Genomic DNA, 17,396 nt, shown 5'->3' on the forward strand with positions numbered 1-17,396 from the left:
TATAGAGCGTGATATGAGCACGCTTAGGTGAACTTCAGACCACCTCCGAACGTTCCTACGGCGGCTCTCGGGGGAGAACGCGATGTGCGGGCGGCAGGGCGGGAGGAGGCCTGGGAGGGCGGCCCGGTGCCGTCCACACTGCGGCCGTCATGCGATAGGTGGCGCTCTTCCCTCTGAGTCGGTGCGAACCAACTGCGAACGTGCTCTTCGAAGCTTATTATTAATATTTTGCTCGAAGGAAATGTTTGGGACGTCCATCAGGGTTTCTGGCACGCTTAAAACAGCTGCTGAGTCTGATCGCAGACTCTGCCTGTATGTTGGTGATGGGAAAAGCTTTAGCAAACAGGTTTCCTGTCTTTGAGAAGGAGGCTCGTGTAAGGCATTATCGTCATTTGTATACAAGACTTTTGAAAATTGGGTTTCGCTCTCCTCACTGTTGCAAAGGAAAATCTTTTGTCATTTTCCTATTTGACTCATAGGGTCTAGGAGGAAGTTTGATCATCTTCCATTTCCCATCTGGTTATTCATAAGGCACCTGCGCGTCTGTGATTTCTCCTAGACTACACAATGCTACCAGCTGACAACAAACATTTTATCAAGGAAGACCGCCTTTCAGAAAAGGCACCTGAACATTAAAAGCTTGTCAACCAAAGACACGGGATATCGCTTTTTATTTCTTATTCCAGTTACACCAGAAGTGGAAATTATAACTGTTTTAAACAGAAAAGACAAGATTGATACTTTTTACATAGAGTCCAACCCACATTTGTCTTTGTTTATATGCTGCAATTAGAAGGCTATTATAAACAAATTAGTAGTAGCAAGGAAGAATATTTAACGACTTGCTAATTTCAAGTATTGCCAAATACCTTCATCTACGCATCACATTCTTAATTGAGACACCAGTGTGTATGTCTGTGTATGTTTATATAATCCCTTTGTTAAAATTACTCAATAGTAGCCTCTGTATTTAGAGGTTAGTCCATTAATTAAGTTGACAAAATTATCAAAGAGGTTAAAAAGATTATTTCAAAAGAAGCAGGATGTAGGCACACCCAGTTCAACAATAGTGGAGAGGGAGGGCTCCCCAACAAAAGATATGATAAGGATGGTTAGTAAACTGTTGAGTGCATGTTTGTTAAGTCTATGATATCTCAGTTCAACAAAGAAAGAATTAAATGTAAATGCTAATGCCTTTTGCTCAGAAATACTCCCTCTGAGTAAGACCCAAATCAAAGCATCCAACTTCAGTGGGTCACCATCTGTGATAAAAAGGAGAGTGTTTCCTTTGGGGCTGGTCCTGAAATACCAATGGAGACAACATTCCTGCAGCTAGTTCCTGACCTTCACCATGAAATATGTTATTGACATGTTAAATTATGTGGTGTCCAAGCAGACTCAAGGCAGAGGTTTAGGAAAGAAAAGTGTAGTCCCTGATAAACTACTGATCATCCAGAAGACATGACACAACATGTTTATAGGCCTATATTTGGCCTTATCCCTTTATAATGTAATTGACCCATTGCTCTAAATGTTTTAAGCTATATGCTTTTCAAGACCAGGGAGTATATCTTATCTAACTATGCACATAGTAGGTTTGCAATAAGTATTTGCTGAATGAAAGAAGAAGAAGCATGTGAAAATGATCCTTTTTGTCATTGCTGAAACAGAAGTAATCTTACTTTCAGCAAATACGTAAATGTAAGAACATTTATATTCTTGATTTTTAAAGTGTAATACATATATTCCTAAATATAGAAACTGTACAATGCATACCTTAAATAACCTTCCTGCTTAAAAAAATTAATTGTAAAAAACCAAAATTTAATAGCTAGCAAATTCAACATTTCTACCTCATATATTAGCAGGAACTTGCTAAAGAGTTTAAGGTAACGCTTAAGCTTACCCCCAACTTATTATCTTCTTTGCAACTTAACCTTAAGTTATCTATCTTCTCATGTTCCAAACATTATTGAATACACGTAGTAGATAACATAATATACATAGGAATATTTTCTTTGAATATTCCTCATTGTGATTTCCTATTCTAATGTGAATATTTTGCACCCATGACATTTGTCTTAGAGTAATTGATAAAATTCTTTTTATCTACTCATTTAATATATGTTGGTTGCATGCCTACCATGTACAGGATTATTTACTAAATTCAAGGATGCACTAGAAAATATTCAACTTCTCCTTTCTACATGTTCAGAATAATCTAATTTCAATGGTTTTCTTTGATTTAGCCAGTGATCCTAAGTGATCATATAAGCTAAAGATTTCCTTTAAGAGAGTGGTGTTGAAAGTTGTCCATGCTTAAGAAGCATCTGTGACTATATATGTAGTAAAACAGGTTCTGAAATTAATTCCCTTGGAATCAGGCTCTGTAGAGCTAGCATAGATCCCAGGAATTTGCAGTATTTCTAACAAGTTTCTCAGGTAATTCCCAGGCAAATAGTCCTCAGAACATGCATTTAAAAATCACTGCCTTAAGACTTAAAGAGATTCTTCTTTTCATACCATGCTGCATTTTATATACAACAAACATCTCCCCTTACTTCATTATTTTTTTCTATAAAATACAATTTAAATTTTCAAAATCTGTTGTGACCTATGAGGAATAGTATACAATTTTTATTTCTTTAAAAGGGGTAGGAATAAATGATGACTAATAGATGTGAATTTTTAAAAAAACTCACATTTTGGTGATAAAAAATACTTTAATTGCTGTTACATGATTCTAAATTGATCTAAATCATTATGATGATAATTTATGGATTTTTGTTCATTAACTTTACAAAATAGTATTCAAAACTTTCTGTTAGGGGCTTTTCTCTAATGCTTTCTTTTATAATTTTGCCTTCAAAATGTTCCTTTAGATACCAATATGAATTTTTTCCTATGACTTTAGACGAGAGTAAGAAAGAAAAGTGATATGTTTTTCTTCCTATATCAATAATACCTTACTTCAACCTTTTTGAATGGATTGTTTCTTTCTATAAATTCTTTCGGCAATATGGTACCATGTCATAGGTTGTGAACACAGTGATATTATTTAAGATCTGAGTGGACAGAAAATCTATTACTAGGCTCTACTTGTTATATTAGGGTCTACCATTTTCCCGCAGAAATGTTGGCTTGTTATTTGAGAAATGTTGATTTGTTCCAGACAGGGTTCTCTTGCTTCTAAGGTTAATAGATACTTTCTTTAAGAAGATTTGATATATTTCTAATCTGTCCTAATTTGAATATTATCATTGTGCGATCTGGTAGGTTGTTTTTTTTTTTCCTTAAATAAGTCAACAGTCCCCAAGCTGCATTAAGAGATTTCAGTTGATATTACATTAACCCCAACTGCCACTTCCAATCAAATGTGGCATCATTTAGACACTTTTCTTTCCATGAAAATATCACATCTAGTTTTATCGTGTTTCTTCCATTTTTTAAAAAAATATGTTTTAAGAGATTCACTTGAAAATAGCTCCTAATAATAGCCAATTGTGAAAGGTTCCGTTTCCCTGAGTGTTCTAACCACATTCACCTGAATAATCCAGCTCACTGAAAACTGAAATCTATTCTAGCTAACATTTGTGAAAATATGTGTCCAATGATAACTACCAAACATATAGACTAGGGCTAAGCAAAATGGAGTGAACCAGAATACCTGCCCCTCTAAAAACAAACAAAAAAGAACAAACTTTTATTTTCAAAGTTTTAAAAGACTAAAAACCTTTGGAACATCATTTTAAAATATATACTTCCACATGATAATTTGCCCTTGGGCCTAGAAATAATAAAATTTTGTGGAGAAACCCCCCCACTGTCTCTGTGGTGGCATATCTACCATATTTCAAATTAGAACTTCTATAAATCTTGGAATTGAGTAAACAGGAAAATAAAATTCTCATAAAATATCTGTCTGTACTCGGGCTGAAAGTATGAATTTGGAAAAGATTCCAAATCAAACTTTCTAACTTGTTGAGATTGATATGTTAATTCCTGCTTTCCGATTTGTAGCAATTTATCTAAATAGATTAAAATAGAATGTATTCTTTGATCATTCTTTTTAAAATAAAATCATGGTAATTTTGACCCAATTCTCTATGCTAATGTATCCATTTCCCCACATGGAGTTTTGCTAGATGCTACAAATAAATAAACAATTGAAAGCATTTTTCCAGAAATCACAATGAGGCTGAGAATCCAGGAATCCAAAACACTGGACCAGTGGCAGACCAGGCAATAGACCACAACCTCACAAGTAAACAAAGGAACTTTCTATCAATAACTTTGCAATAATAAAGTGTAAGGTGGAACACATTTATGTTTATGACTGTCTCTTTTTTCAACAACCTCATACAGGAAGTCTTCTTTATCTTTTTAAATGTCATAATTGCATAATTACAAATGTTATGCAAATATCTATTTATTTGCCGAATGAAAAATACAAAATACCAAAGCATCATCAAACTTTGGAAGATGTATAAATATCCCAAGGACAGTATTTTCAAATGATGCATTGAGGTAAATACAAATGCTTTTGTACCATGGGCAAAGATTAAAAAAATCTTTAAATCAGAAAATTCCTTGAGGAAAAGACTGATCCTGGCCTTAAGAATGAAAACTGCTGCAGTGCAGGAAAGGAGACCCACAGTGGAGATTTAGTTCATCTAATCCCGTCAGACTGGACACCTCTGAGTGTGTTTCTCACAGTGAAAACATCTGGTCCAACTGCCTTCTCTGTCTTTTAGGAATCTAACGGTGGAATACATTTCTGGTCCACTATAAGCAGTCAAGGGATTCGATATAATCATAACTAGGTAACAGTTGTTGTCTGGCAGGCCTGTAATTATCATGAAAGTTGATAATCATTTTCTGTCCTTGCAAATCCTAATTTACAGATGTTAGAATTTTAACCAAAAAAAAAATAGAAGAAGAAGAAAAAAACAGGGAAAAAAAGAGGCAACCTACTCCATAATCTGCTTTTCAATCCCTCACCAATAATGACAAAGTGAAACAGATTATTGAATTAGGGAATGCTTTTGATAGGAAAAAATGCAGCTGAGGTATTCCATCTGATAACATTAATATCACAATTCTCATCAGCATGTTGGATACCATCCTCCCTCCAAAAGACTTAAATCTCGTTAGATGTCTGTCTCTTCTGCTTTAGTTTTCTGAAAGCCTTTTTGGTTTGTTTGTTTTAAGAAGCTTATCTATCTATCTATCTATCTAGTTATCAATCCATCTATCTAAACATTTATTAATAGATCTCTATCCAGATATCTTCTAAAACTAGAGGAAAGAAGTTTTTTCAAATATCTTACCATAAAGCTCCCACATTAATGAAAACAAATAGAAATGAAAATAAGTTTATCTTCCAGGTTTGAAACCAGGGATGCTTCTCCCCTTTGAATTGATTTCACCTCAGCATGATTTTCCATAGGTTTTCTCAGTTTTCACCGTGTTCTTTTGATAATGAGATGAAGAGCATTGTTTTGTCCTCCAAAATTTCAGAGTTATGTTAACACAAGGAGTTTTGATATGAAAATCTTTATATGGCATAATTATGCATTCTGCCCAGGACTTCATTGACAGGAAGTAAACTGTTTCTCTCCTTCGATTGTCATGCGTAAGGCCAGATGGGTCCAGCAGCTAAAGCTGCAAAAGAAGCTCTCATAGGTCGTCGTTGGGGAGTTCAATATTATTGCATCCCTAATAGTAGCTGCTTCTGTCTAAACCCAGGGTCATGAAAGATGAACTACATTAAATGGTAAATCATTAAATATCAGCTGAGTAAAAGCACTGTGGTATGTTTCCCCACTTAAATCACCAGCATCTGTCTTCTCACATGCAAAGAGTTGCTCTTTCCCATCATGCAGTAAAACACTGACAGAAGGGCCAAGATTAAAACCACACAAAAAAACCTCAAATAGCATCTTTTGGGTGTTCAGTTTGGTGAGTAAATGATCATCAGCAAATATTCATCATTGGAACGAAAGTACAACATTGCATTTAACACAGCTATAAAATATTTAGGAATGCACAATCCCTTTAGAGCCTCATTTTTTCTCCTATTATGTGTTTATTCTTCAGGAAAAGAAAAACAACTGTTTAAATTATGTCCACCTAATACCTTAGATTTATTGCAAAGCCTACAATTTGCTGGTTTCCTTTTACTATTGATCCTCCTCTTACTTATGGGGATGTGAGTATCACAACTGGAGATAAAACTCATACTGATTCAAAACTAAAATTGCACAATAATGGATGCCTAAGGTAGGGTTTCAAGACCATTCCAAATATTAGACCCTTCTCATCGACTTGCATTAGGCAGCAGAATAATCTCAAATGGCACTTATAGCTATAAAACCCACTCCCTGTGTGGCTTAGATTTATAGTAGAATACTCATAACTGCAAGCAGTTAGCATAAGACAATGGGCTTTCTTTATCTTTATGCTACATGTTCTTTCATGGTGCTTTGCTCCACTGTGGGTTTGTCTTGTCCACATAAGTGTTTGAGCTGTCATTACAGTGTCATATTGGGTACCTCTTTGTGACAAGATCCTAGAGGTAACCACAAAGCATCTCAACTATGTATTCTTTTCACCTACCCCGACTACACATTCTGCAACACAAAGCAAATGGAAAGTTAGAAGTCACTTTTAGGTTTCCAATTAGTGATTTCTTTTTGCCATAAGACAGACTTCAGGAGTTACTACCTCCAAAATTTGAGGAGAAAACGGAGTTTAATTGCATAGATTACATTCTACTAGTCATTTTTATGGCATTCTTATTCTGAGAATGTATCCTGTCATGTCATCATTCTCACACTTGTCTGACCTGGGAACATACTCCCTTCTACACACTATAGAAAGAGGATCTATATAATTTTCTTAATAGTTATACTCACAGATTCATTTCATTCAATGGATGAAAGGAAGAATTTTTCTTTAATTTCAATAATAAAATTATTTTATATTAATCATAAACAAGTGAAAATCTCAGGAGAAGGTGGTTTACTTTCCACTTATTACAAAAATACCTGAATACTTCAAAAGAACACATATTTTCACATCTCTCAAACTTCTTTTTTTTTATAGGAATTGCACTATTTTAAGAGGTGTAAAGATACATTTCATTATACAAACACATTTTTTATTGCTTTATTAATTAGCACCTACACCCAGTAATAACATCATGGAAGATCTTATATGCACAAAGTCATGCTATTTAAAGAAGAAACAATTATACTCTTGTAAGAAATTATGAGAGCCTGGAAGATCATCTTACTGTGTGACTTTGGGCAAATTATCAGCTGTGTCACTATTTTCTGATCAGTATACTGGTAATAATAGTGCCTTATCTTATGCATGTGTGACAATCAAATCAAATCAAATAATACATGTAAAGTACTTACCATAATGTTTGGAATATATCAAGCTCTTACAATAAGCGAAATGTTTTTGTCCCAAAATGCATACAATGTATTTCAAATCAAGACTACGTAGTTTTTCATGATTTTTGCAGCCGCCCTCACTGTTTCCTGGTCCCTCATGCATTTGCTAAAAAGACTCCTTTTTATAGCTTCTCATTCCATGTGTTTTATCCACTGGAAATCTTTCGGAGACCAACCATTGAGACCAACTTGCAAATATATTAACAGAAAACATATATATCATGTAGTTACCTCTTCTGGGACATGAATAGACAAACAGAAAATGTCAGCGTGTCATGTTTTAGAAGAAATATAAATCTTTGTGAACCGCGGGACACAATTTTGCTAACATGAAAAAGGAAAGACAACAATTTTGACAAAACTAAACTTAACCCTATGGGATATGGTTATCCCCACATTGCCTGCTTTTAAGATTATATAGGCCTTTACTCATATTCAAGTCAAACTAAAGATAGCCAAATATCATTTAGCGGCATTGGAGGGCGAATTGAGCTGGCAGGCAATCATGCCAGGGACACTTTCTAGAACACAGAAGCAGGACATATACTATCATTTAATACCATCTCATCATTGCATTAAAAAATATATATCCAGATATCCCAGAATGTTCACTGGGCAGAACTGAGGCTCTAAACCTGGAAATGATCTGTGTAACTAAGAGAAAAGAAAATGAGTCAGTCATAGGAAATCTGCAACTCAGATTCTGAATACTGAATAATCTAGCACAATTAAAAGCATTGTTCAGTGCATTGTTCAGCATCTTCGTAAATCAATTTCCTCTTATTTTCTTATTTCCATAATAATGTTATAAACATATATGTACTGCATAAATAATCAAGATAGCGCGGCTTAAGTGTTTCATGTTAAAACGCTACCTGAAATATAAAAAGAAAGCACTTAATTAATTCTTAAACCATTTAGACTAATTTCATAACAGACTACGTCATTCACTAAGTCATGTCATTACTGAAGCCAAGGTTAAGTTGATCCTTTTAAAAAATATAAAGCCAGTCTTTAAAGAGCTTTGCAAAAAAATGAAAGAACTGGCCAATCTTGCCTTGCTCTTATCCTGAAGAAAAAATAATCTCTCTACCAATGAATCATAGTAACAGGTAGTAACAAGATGGTATACAAGGCTTTCTATATTGTTTGTCATTCTTATCTATAATAGTTAAAAAGTTATAAAAGACAATACATTTTAGCATTCTATTGCACACTTCATTTCCTAAGGGCACTTCAATTTCTCTTCTTTTCTGGAGGAAGATTAATTTTGTCACTGAACATTCCAGACCTGTGTTGCTTGAAAGGACTCAGTTGCACAGCAGCCTTTATGGACGTCCCAAGCTCAAGTGTCAGGGAGCATCCCTAAAAGGATGATGCATCACCCCGCAACTGCCATCTGTTGAGTGTTTTCCCGACAGCTGTATCTCTTGACCAACACAAGTGTAGATAATCACAGGAGGCACGAAGGAAGTGCACAGCCGTCAGACACAGAGGAAAATTCCATGTTCGTCTGCGAAACAACATTGCTTTTAATTGCACCATAATGATTTTCTAACAGACACAATGGTATGTAGTGTAGTCTTAGAGCTGATTTAAAGCACACAATAAACCACAGTGCAGCTGAAAAGCCAATTGAGACTTCTTAGTGCCAGGAAGGTTTTTGTCCTACGTGAATACTTAAGAGCCTTTTCGCCAGCTACTCTGTCCACAATCCACTTTTACCAAAAATAACTACCTCTATCATTGTGCTTGGACAGTTTTTAAAGTAAATACATATTTTTATTTCAAATATCAATGAAGTTAAGTCTTGGCTTTATTTTTAATCTTTAGGATATACAATTCTAAAATAAGACAAGTTCATCGGGTGGGTGATGGCCCCAAATCTCACTCTCCTGATTTTTTTTTAAACCACTTAACATTTTATTCTTACCCTTCAGTGCAAACATCTGCCCAACTACCTTCTATCTTTACCTCTTTCAAAACATTCTCTGGCATAGCAATCGCAATGGTATTGGTGGAATTAGCTGGTCAGACATTGAAGTCGTTGGTTTCTTAACGGGAGCAATTAATAGCAACACTAGTAACCACCATTATTTGAGGACCCACTATGGGGCAGTCTTCCTCTGGGCACTTTATAAGCTTCGATATAAAAGATTCCAGTCAAAACATCACTTTGTGAGAAAGTCTAATACTCCGTTTCTGGGAATTCAGTTGTCAGAATATGATGGATTAATCAGCGGAGGGTTTCTAAATCCCCCAGCTTCATTCCATACTGTAACATAACAGAATGAGAGAGAAAGAGAGAGAGAGAGAGAGAATATGAAGGAAACTTGAAAAGATCCACACTTTCACACTTTCCATTTATTTTATCATCATTATTATAATAACAAATATATATTGACTCTGTCATATATATATAAACAACACAAACATATACACACACATGCACACTCACACAAAGGCATGTATATACTCTAAATTCTCATTTTCTTTATCTGCTGCCAGTTCTCATTTATTTGTATACCATCTTGTTACTACTTGTTACTATGACTCAGAAGTGTGGCAGCAGAAGCAGATATTAGACCCAATTTAAAAAGAAAAATCTGTGCTAAACCTGCATTAGGTACACTTGGGCTCATTCTCTATTTTTCAGGGGAAAAATATGCACTGAAATGAACCCCTCATGCCTATGTATGGGAGAAAAATAATATTTTTTCCTAATCCATGGCAAGTTTCATGGTTGACATCCCTATAACAAAAGACAGATTAATAAGAGAAATATAAGCATATAAAAATTATTTTTTCCCTGCGATTCTGAATTCAGAAAGCAAGGGGCAAGGTAAACATTTACCTTCCATTCTCCACCAGGCATTATAGGCAGAGATCTGGGAGAACTGATCTTGGTGAAAAAATTCTTATGTTTTTATCGGCTTTTGTCAGTTGTCCCAGGATTTCAACTGCAGGCTCCAAAGTGAGTAAAGGTCTCAGCTACTCCATGTTGGGCACCTATAGTTATAGGGGAGAAAAAGTAATAACTTTTCCTCACCCATTGCAAGATTAATGGATGGAAACCCCATAAAAAAGACAGTTGACAATAGACAAATATAACAAATGTATTTAACCAAAGTTGTATGTGGCATGGAGACTTCAGAAATGAAGACTCAAAGACACAAGGAAGACTGTGTGTTTTATGGACAGGTTTGATAAAGAATCACAGTCATGTAGAAGTATGATTGCACAAATAGGAAGTGTGACCTAATCATAATAAACCGGAGGGAACTTAGCCTGTTTGTTCACATTCTTTTTGGCCTCCAGGTATAAGGCAGAACACCTGTCACACGAAGGTCTTATGACCTACTTTCAGGGAGGTGGGTTAGAGAACTTCCTGTTGACCGTGGTCCAGTGAAGAAAGGCAGGAGATGGTCGGAGAGGACCTTCTTGCTTCCTCACTTTTCTCAATGTTTTCCAGCTTAAAATACTCAATATGCCAAGGTGCCGTATTTGGGGGTACCATGTTGTAGGGGCGAAAGGAACTTTCATTCCATCCCATGAAGGCTTGAGAATCTGAGTCTACAAAACAAACTGACAATAGATACATTAAGAGGAGAAAAGGTATACAAATGTATTAATATGCAAATGCACAGGAATCATACAAAACATGAAACTCAAAGAAGGACCAGATGGTTGAAGCTAAAATACCCTCTTAACAGAGGAAAGGCAAGTGGGGGCTATAGCCACTTTGAGAGGAAAAGTAAATGATTTTTAGGGGAGATGAATGGGCCTGAGGAACAGACAATAGCCTGTGGCAAAATTTGTCCAGGCTCTGGGTGTGGTGTCAATTCTAGTCTTCCTTCCTGGGAGTTATTCTGCCCTCTTTGATGAGATTACAGGGAGGACAATTGCATTCCTTCTGGAGGAGCCTCCCTTAGTCCAATATGGGAACTTCAGAGAAAGCCCCTGCCTGCGATTTGAAGGAGGCAGAGGGACCAGAGACAGATGGTGGGAGAAGGTCAGACAGACCTTGGTTCTGAGGCTGCTTCTTTACTTCAAAGTACCCAACATGCCAAAGCACCATGTTTGGGGGTATTGTTTTTCTGAACCCCAACAATGTTCTGAGCCCTGACACTTAGAAGTAGTACTTTTTCAGGGAAAAATCTGAAACACTCATCCAGGACCCCATATGGTCTGAAAAATTTGAAATATACACTTTTGAAACCTACTATCTATATTTGTGAACTATCCATAATGCATTTCAAAAACCAGATTTTTTTAGTTTTTACAATGACCCACTGTATTTGGTAGTAAGGCTTATCTGTGAACCTGACTTCCCAGTTCTGCCAGTTCACACCAAATAATTATGAGAGATAATAATAGTTCATTGTGCTGTCACCTGTAGCCTACTGTTACCTTCTTCTACTCAAATATCCAAGAGATATTTGTACTGTAAGAGAAGGTGAACACTCTGTTGTTTAAGAAAAATCACATACACAATTCAAAAAGTGTAAAGACAGGCTATGAAGCATGGCCTAATCTTTATAATTAGGTAATTTGGGGAAGAAGGAAGAGGGTGTATATTCCTAAATAGCCTAATTCAGTTTTAGGAATATTTCTTATTCCTAAATCAGTGAGGCATGATTTCAATCCACTATGGGTTGGTTGCCTATTCTCAGAAACATGACTCTCCTGCCATTCAAAATCGGTTGCAGTAAAGAATGCATGAACCAATTGTCTAAGGCCTCCTCAATCTCTTTCTTAAAACAATGGCCTCCATGCGCCAAACAATGCAGGCTCTGTGGCCATTTTTTCTTGTCCACAATAAAGTAAGAAAAATAAGGACTATGAAATTATACACATGTATACATGGAATGAATCTGCATTGAGTGCCTCATGTGGGCCAGGCAATGTTTAAGGTAATGTAGGAAAAGAGATGAACAAAGGATTGGAAGTCCATGACCTCATAAGCTTTATATGGTAATGGAAGAAATAGATCTTAAGCAGACGAATCATAGATAGCCAGGTAGTAACAAGTACTTGAAGACAAATAAAGCAAGGTAAGGGAATGGAAACAATGGAAGTACAGAAGCAGAGGCTTTGTCGGCACAGAGTCTGGGGAGAGGGGGTTTCAACCGTGTAGTTCGAGAAGCCCTGCCTCTTGTGGTTACAGCTGAGCAGAGAGCTCTGTCAATGTTCCAGGGGATAGATTTCCAGTTAGAGGATCGGCTAGTGCAAAGGCAGTAAGGTGGGAAGGGGCTTGATGTGTTTCAAAAACTGGCAGTTTCTGAAGGCCTTTGTGGCGTGTTGGTGTAAAAGTTGCCAACTCTTCTTTCTTGAAAAGCCTGTCTTGTACTCTGAGATTATGGCTGCCCCCAACCCCCACTGATGTTAACATGTTCTTTCTTTTAAGAAATGATGTAAGAGTTCAGCCTTAGTTGTTGTTGGTGTTTTGTTTTTTTTTAAATAGCCTAACTTGGCAATATAAAATGTTGGCAGCCTTATGTTGTTCTCTCTCTCTTTTTTCCCCAAACTGATTCATGAAATACAAAACTCCGTTAAGCACTGGCTTAAGACGTGGGCAGAAAGTGCCAATTCTCCCTCTGTGTCCACGGAAAACATCTTAACCCACTCCTAAGTATTTGTTTGCTTTGTTTTACTAATTTTGGTGCTTACTTCTCATTTTCCAGGTTTGTTTTAAACAAAAAAGAAACACTGTGCTCCAAAACTTCACATTTTATATGTGTGGCTTATTTTATTTTGTTTTAACATGAAAAAGAGGCAGTAAAATTTATCCCTGATTCTTTAATAAAACAGCATGTCAGCAGCACAGGTACAGGAAATGGGGCCCTCCCAAGATCTTTTATAGTCTGACATCAAAATTAAATTGGGATCTTGAGAACATCTGGGGCTCTCTCTCTTCTCTGTCTCCCCCTAAGATGTGGAAGGGATATCTGTGTTTGTTTTGTGTTTGTGTATAAGGGGTAAGGTGGGCAGTTGGGAGCTGCTTTTTTGTCCCTCTTCCCCTATTTTTTTTTTCTTTAAGGGAAAAAGAGAAAACCAGATATTTTCAAGGGAATTGACTACTAGTGGCCAGTATAACAAAGAAACCCCACTAAGCCTAACCACAACCTGACAGAATGAAAAGTGATTCCAGAGCTGCCACTCACCACAAATCCCCATGAAACATGCCAGGAAACCAGCTGAAAGGAGTAGAGAGGCTGCTTCTTCAGGGCCACAACCGTGGCCCCTAGAGAATCTTCTGGTCCCCATTCAAATTCAAAGTGGTGAGGTGGAGGAGGGGTGGAAACTGGAGACAGAGAGAATTAGCAGCCCTGTGATCACTTTCAGGGTTATGATGGAACTGATTTAAAATGCAAAACCGCATTCCATTGTAAACACAGAGACAAACTGGAAGCGGAGAGGAAATAGAATTTCATTTGGTGATTTTCAATTTTAGGATTGCAATGGGGAGAGAAGAACAACACTATTTATTTTTCCAGAACTGAGATTGCCTGTTCTTTTTGGTAGGATAAGTGAATGTGGACTGATATATTACTTCTTTGGGCTTCGATGCTAATAAGGCATACTTCCCACAGAATCTGACAGAAAGGATGAATACCTTGCCCTGCTAATGGTTAATTTGTAGTGGCATGTGTATTTCTTGAATGTTCATGAAGTTTTCTAATTCATCAGCACACAATTGGGCTTTTTTTCCTCCCTTTAAACAGGATGAAATGCCGGGAGGGCAAGGGGTTTAGGGGCGTTGTATTATCCCTCAGCCCGTGTATTTACTACCCAAAAGTTATCACTAAATTTTCTTTCTACTTCGGGAACAAAATTGTTCTTCAACAAATAATTTAGTACTGACCACACTTTAAAATGTTTACTGCTGTTGAATCTGTCACAGATTGCATCAAGCCACAGAGATGCTAATCTATCTCATGTATTTGAAACTCCTCTGGGAAACATATATTTGGGCTCACTGCTGAGTGAACATGACTGTTAGGATTATGGAGACCATACATAGTGAAGAAAAGCAGCATCGCTTTTCTGACTGCAAATTAAACAATAGGACGATTGTTGGCTTACACGTTGGGGCCAACAGCCCCACTGCTGAGGAGCTGTATGTAAAAACCAAGATCAGCAAGCAGTCCTGATGTTTTCTTCTTGGAGTTGGATGTTGTCAAGGATTCAGATGAGCCACCCCAGTGAGTATGCAGGAAACAAAACAGGATATTCTTGTTTAAGGACTGTTTTCTGTAATTATGTTGATTTTTTTATGCAACACTTGAACTTTTAAAAACTCAAGGATGCATAAGAAGTACTCCAGAGGAGAATAAATGATTGGGATTTTGCCTTAAGTGAAACGTTATCATGGGTTCTTAACGAAATTAACTTGTTTGTATTTGTGATTGGGTCTGTGAATTAAGTATACTTAGACCATGCTTGTTTTGTCTCCCCCTCCCCTTCGGCACCACCCCCCTCCCCAGCCCATTTTCAAATAGGAGGTCAAGTTGTCTTTGGAACATCATATTTCCTGCTTGGAAAAAAACACTGGATTGTTTAATAGTCTGACAGGAAAGTTTCAAGAGTACCGGGAGTTTCCCCTGGAAGGCTTGAGGGGGGAGAATGTGCAGTATCTATGAACTTCTTTCCTTGGAGCTATCATGAGCTGTTCTATTGTGTATACAAAGTCTTCAGCATGGAAAGAGCTAAACTAAACTGTAAATACCCTGAGGAAAAATGTCTTTGGAAGTACATACCCTGGGCTTGCTTGGTACCTTGTACTTTTATATCCTTCCTTGCTGAGGAAGGAACATCTGGCTCAAGAACTTGCTGGTTAATGTTGTCATACAGACATCCGGTCACTCCCTTCCCATCCAAATATAAATTCTGTGCATTAGGCAAAGGATGCAACATATTTGCATGCCAAGAAATTTGATTTTGTGACAATTATTCGCCCTTAATTTAAGAAAATTCCTTTGTGCTCCTTTTCTTTTATTTAATCAAAATGCCATGCAACATCCTATTTCACTTGAATAATTCTCATAATTTTACAACACAATGAAAGGATTATAGATTAGTGCAGGTCAATCTCCTCCATGTCCTCCTTATTTTTCTTAAGATTCCAATCCACAAAAGGTCATAGCCAACATAATAGTTCCGGGCCAAGGACACTACAAGGTCGCTTTGTGGAAGCACCCCTGGCTGGGCAACCGTATTCCAGGGGAAGTGTGCCCTGAGTTTTAACCACTGTGATTCAATGCAGAAAATAAAATGTAAACTAGTCAGCAACTGTCAAGTTTAGTCCTGGGCACCCTGGAAATGCTAATCTCACTCTAGGCTGTGTGGTGTAGAGTTTAAAATGGTTCCCCTGGGGTCAGCCTGCCTGGGTTTGAATTCAGATTCTACCATTTGGCAAGCAAATCATTGAACCCTTCTTTTCTTTGGTTTTCTCATCGGTAAAAGGAAGATTATAATGGTTCTAATTATTCCTCACTGTATAACAAATCACCCCAAAATTTAGTGTCTTAAAATAAATATTTATTGTTATCTCTCACTCTTCTGTGGATTAACTGGGCTCTGTCGGGTGGTTCTCACTCAGGGTTGGTGCAGTCATGACATGCTGGTGCAGTCAGATAGCAGCAGGAACTGGATGCCTGTGGATGCCTGGGGGGCTGGCCACCCTCATGGTCTGTTCACATGCTAGCCATAGGCTGGGAGCTTGGTTGGGGCTTGCGCTTCCTCACAGCATGGAAGACATCTCACAGGGCAGTTCTGGGATCTAAGAGAACAAGGCAGATGTTGTCAGTCAACTGAAAGGCTAGCCCAGGACCTAGTGTACTGTCTCTTCTGCTCCACTCTGTACATCATGCAAGTCCAGGAGGCCAGCCCAGCTTCAAAAGGAGAGGAATTAAACTCCACATCTCAATTAGAGGAGAACACATAATTTGCTGCCATCCTCAATCCACCACAAATATAATATCAAACACATACAGTTTTGTAAGAATTAATCTTTGTAATGTACTTAGACCAATGTCTTACATATATAATATGTTTTCAGTAAAAGTTAGTTATTATTTTCTAGGTCCTCATACTATTTTATTTTTCTTCATTGCATTTATTACTATCTGACCTTGCTTTATGTGTCTGTATGTATGTGTTTATTGTGTCTCTCTCCTACCCAAATAAAAACTTCACAACCATAGGAACTTAATTCTCTTTTCCAGGTCCTAGAAGGGTGTCTCATACCATAAATATTTGTTGAATGAATGAGTGAATAAGTGAATGAACCCACAGTGCATACAGAACTGGAGGGAACAAACATTTTGGATGTCTGATTGTAGAAAATGGGAGTGATGGAGAATTATGAGCAGAAAAGTTGACATTATGAATTATTTAGACAAATTAAAAATTAAGGCCGGGCGCGGTGGCTCACGCCTGTAATCCTAGCTCTCTGCGAGGCCGAGGCGGGCGGATTGCTCGAGGTCAGGAGTTCAAAACCAGCCTGAGCAAGAGCGAGACCCCGTCTCTACTATAAATAGAAAGAAATTAATTGGCCAACTAATATATATAGAAAAAATTAGCCAGGCATGGTGGTGCATGCCTGTAGTCCCAGCTACTCGGGAGGCTGAGGCAGGAGGATCGCTTGAGCCCAGGAGTTTGAGGTTGCTGTGAGCTAGGCTGACGCCACGGCACTCACTCTAGCCTGAGCAACAAAGCAAGACTTTGTCTCAAAAATAAATAAATAAATAAATAAAAAATTAGGACGAATGTCATCTCTCATATGGAGCAGTTTTTAACTGAAATTGTCCAAGAAAGCACAATATAGATGACCAGACCCACCTTGCCTCCAAAATTGACACAATTATAAAATTGCACATTGTCACCCACAGGCCTTAGAATCTGACAAATCTTGGTTTATGCCCCTGCTCT

General features: G+C 37.3%; 1 protein-coding gene across 3 annotated transcripts in view; it reads left to right on the forward strand.

Annotated features, from left to right (window-relative positions):
* The window catches only part of ADGRL2 (adhesion G protein-coupled receptor L2), a 632,947-nt gene that overhangs the window by 101,957 nt on the left and 513,594 nt on the right, over positions 1-17,396 (forward strand). The window lies entirely within an intron of this gene.

This window comes from Microcebus murinus, chromosome 2, assembly GCF_040939455.1.
Source record: "Microcebus murinus isolate Inina chromosome 2, M.murinus_Inina_mat1.0, whole genome shotgun sequence".
NCBI classification, from domain to species: domain Eukaryota; kingdom Metazoa; phylum Chordata; class Mammalia; order Primates; family Cheirogaleidae; genus Microcebus; species Microcebus murinus.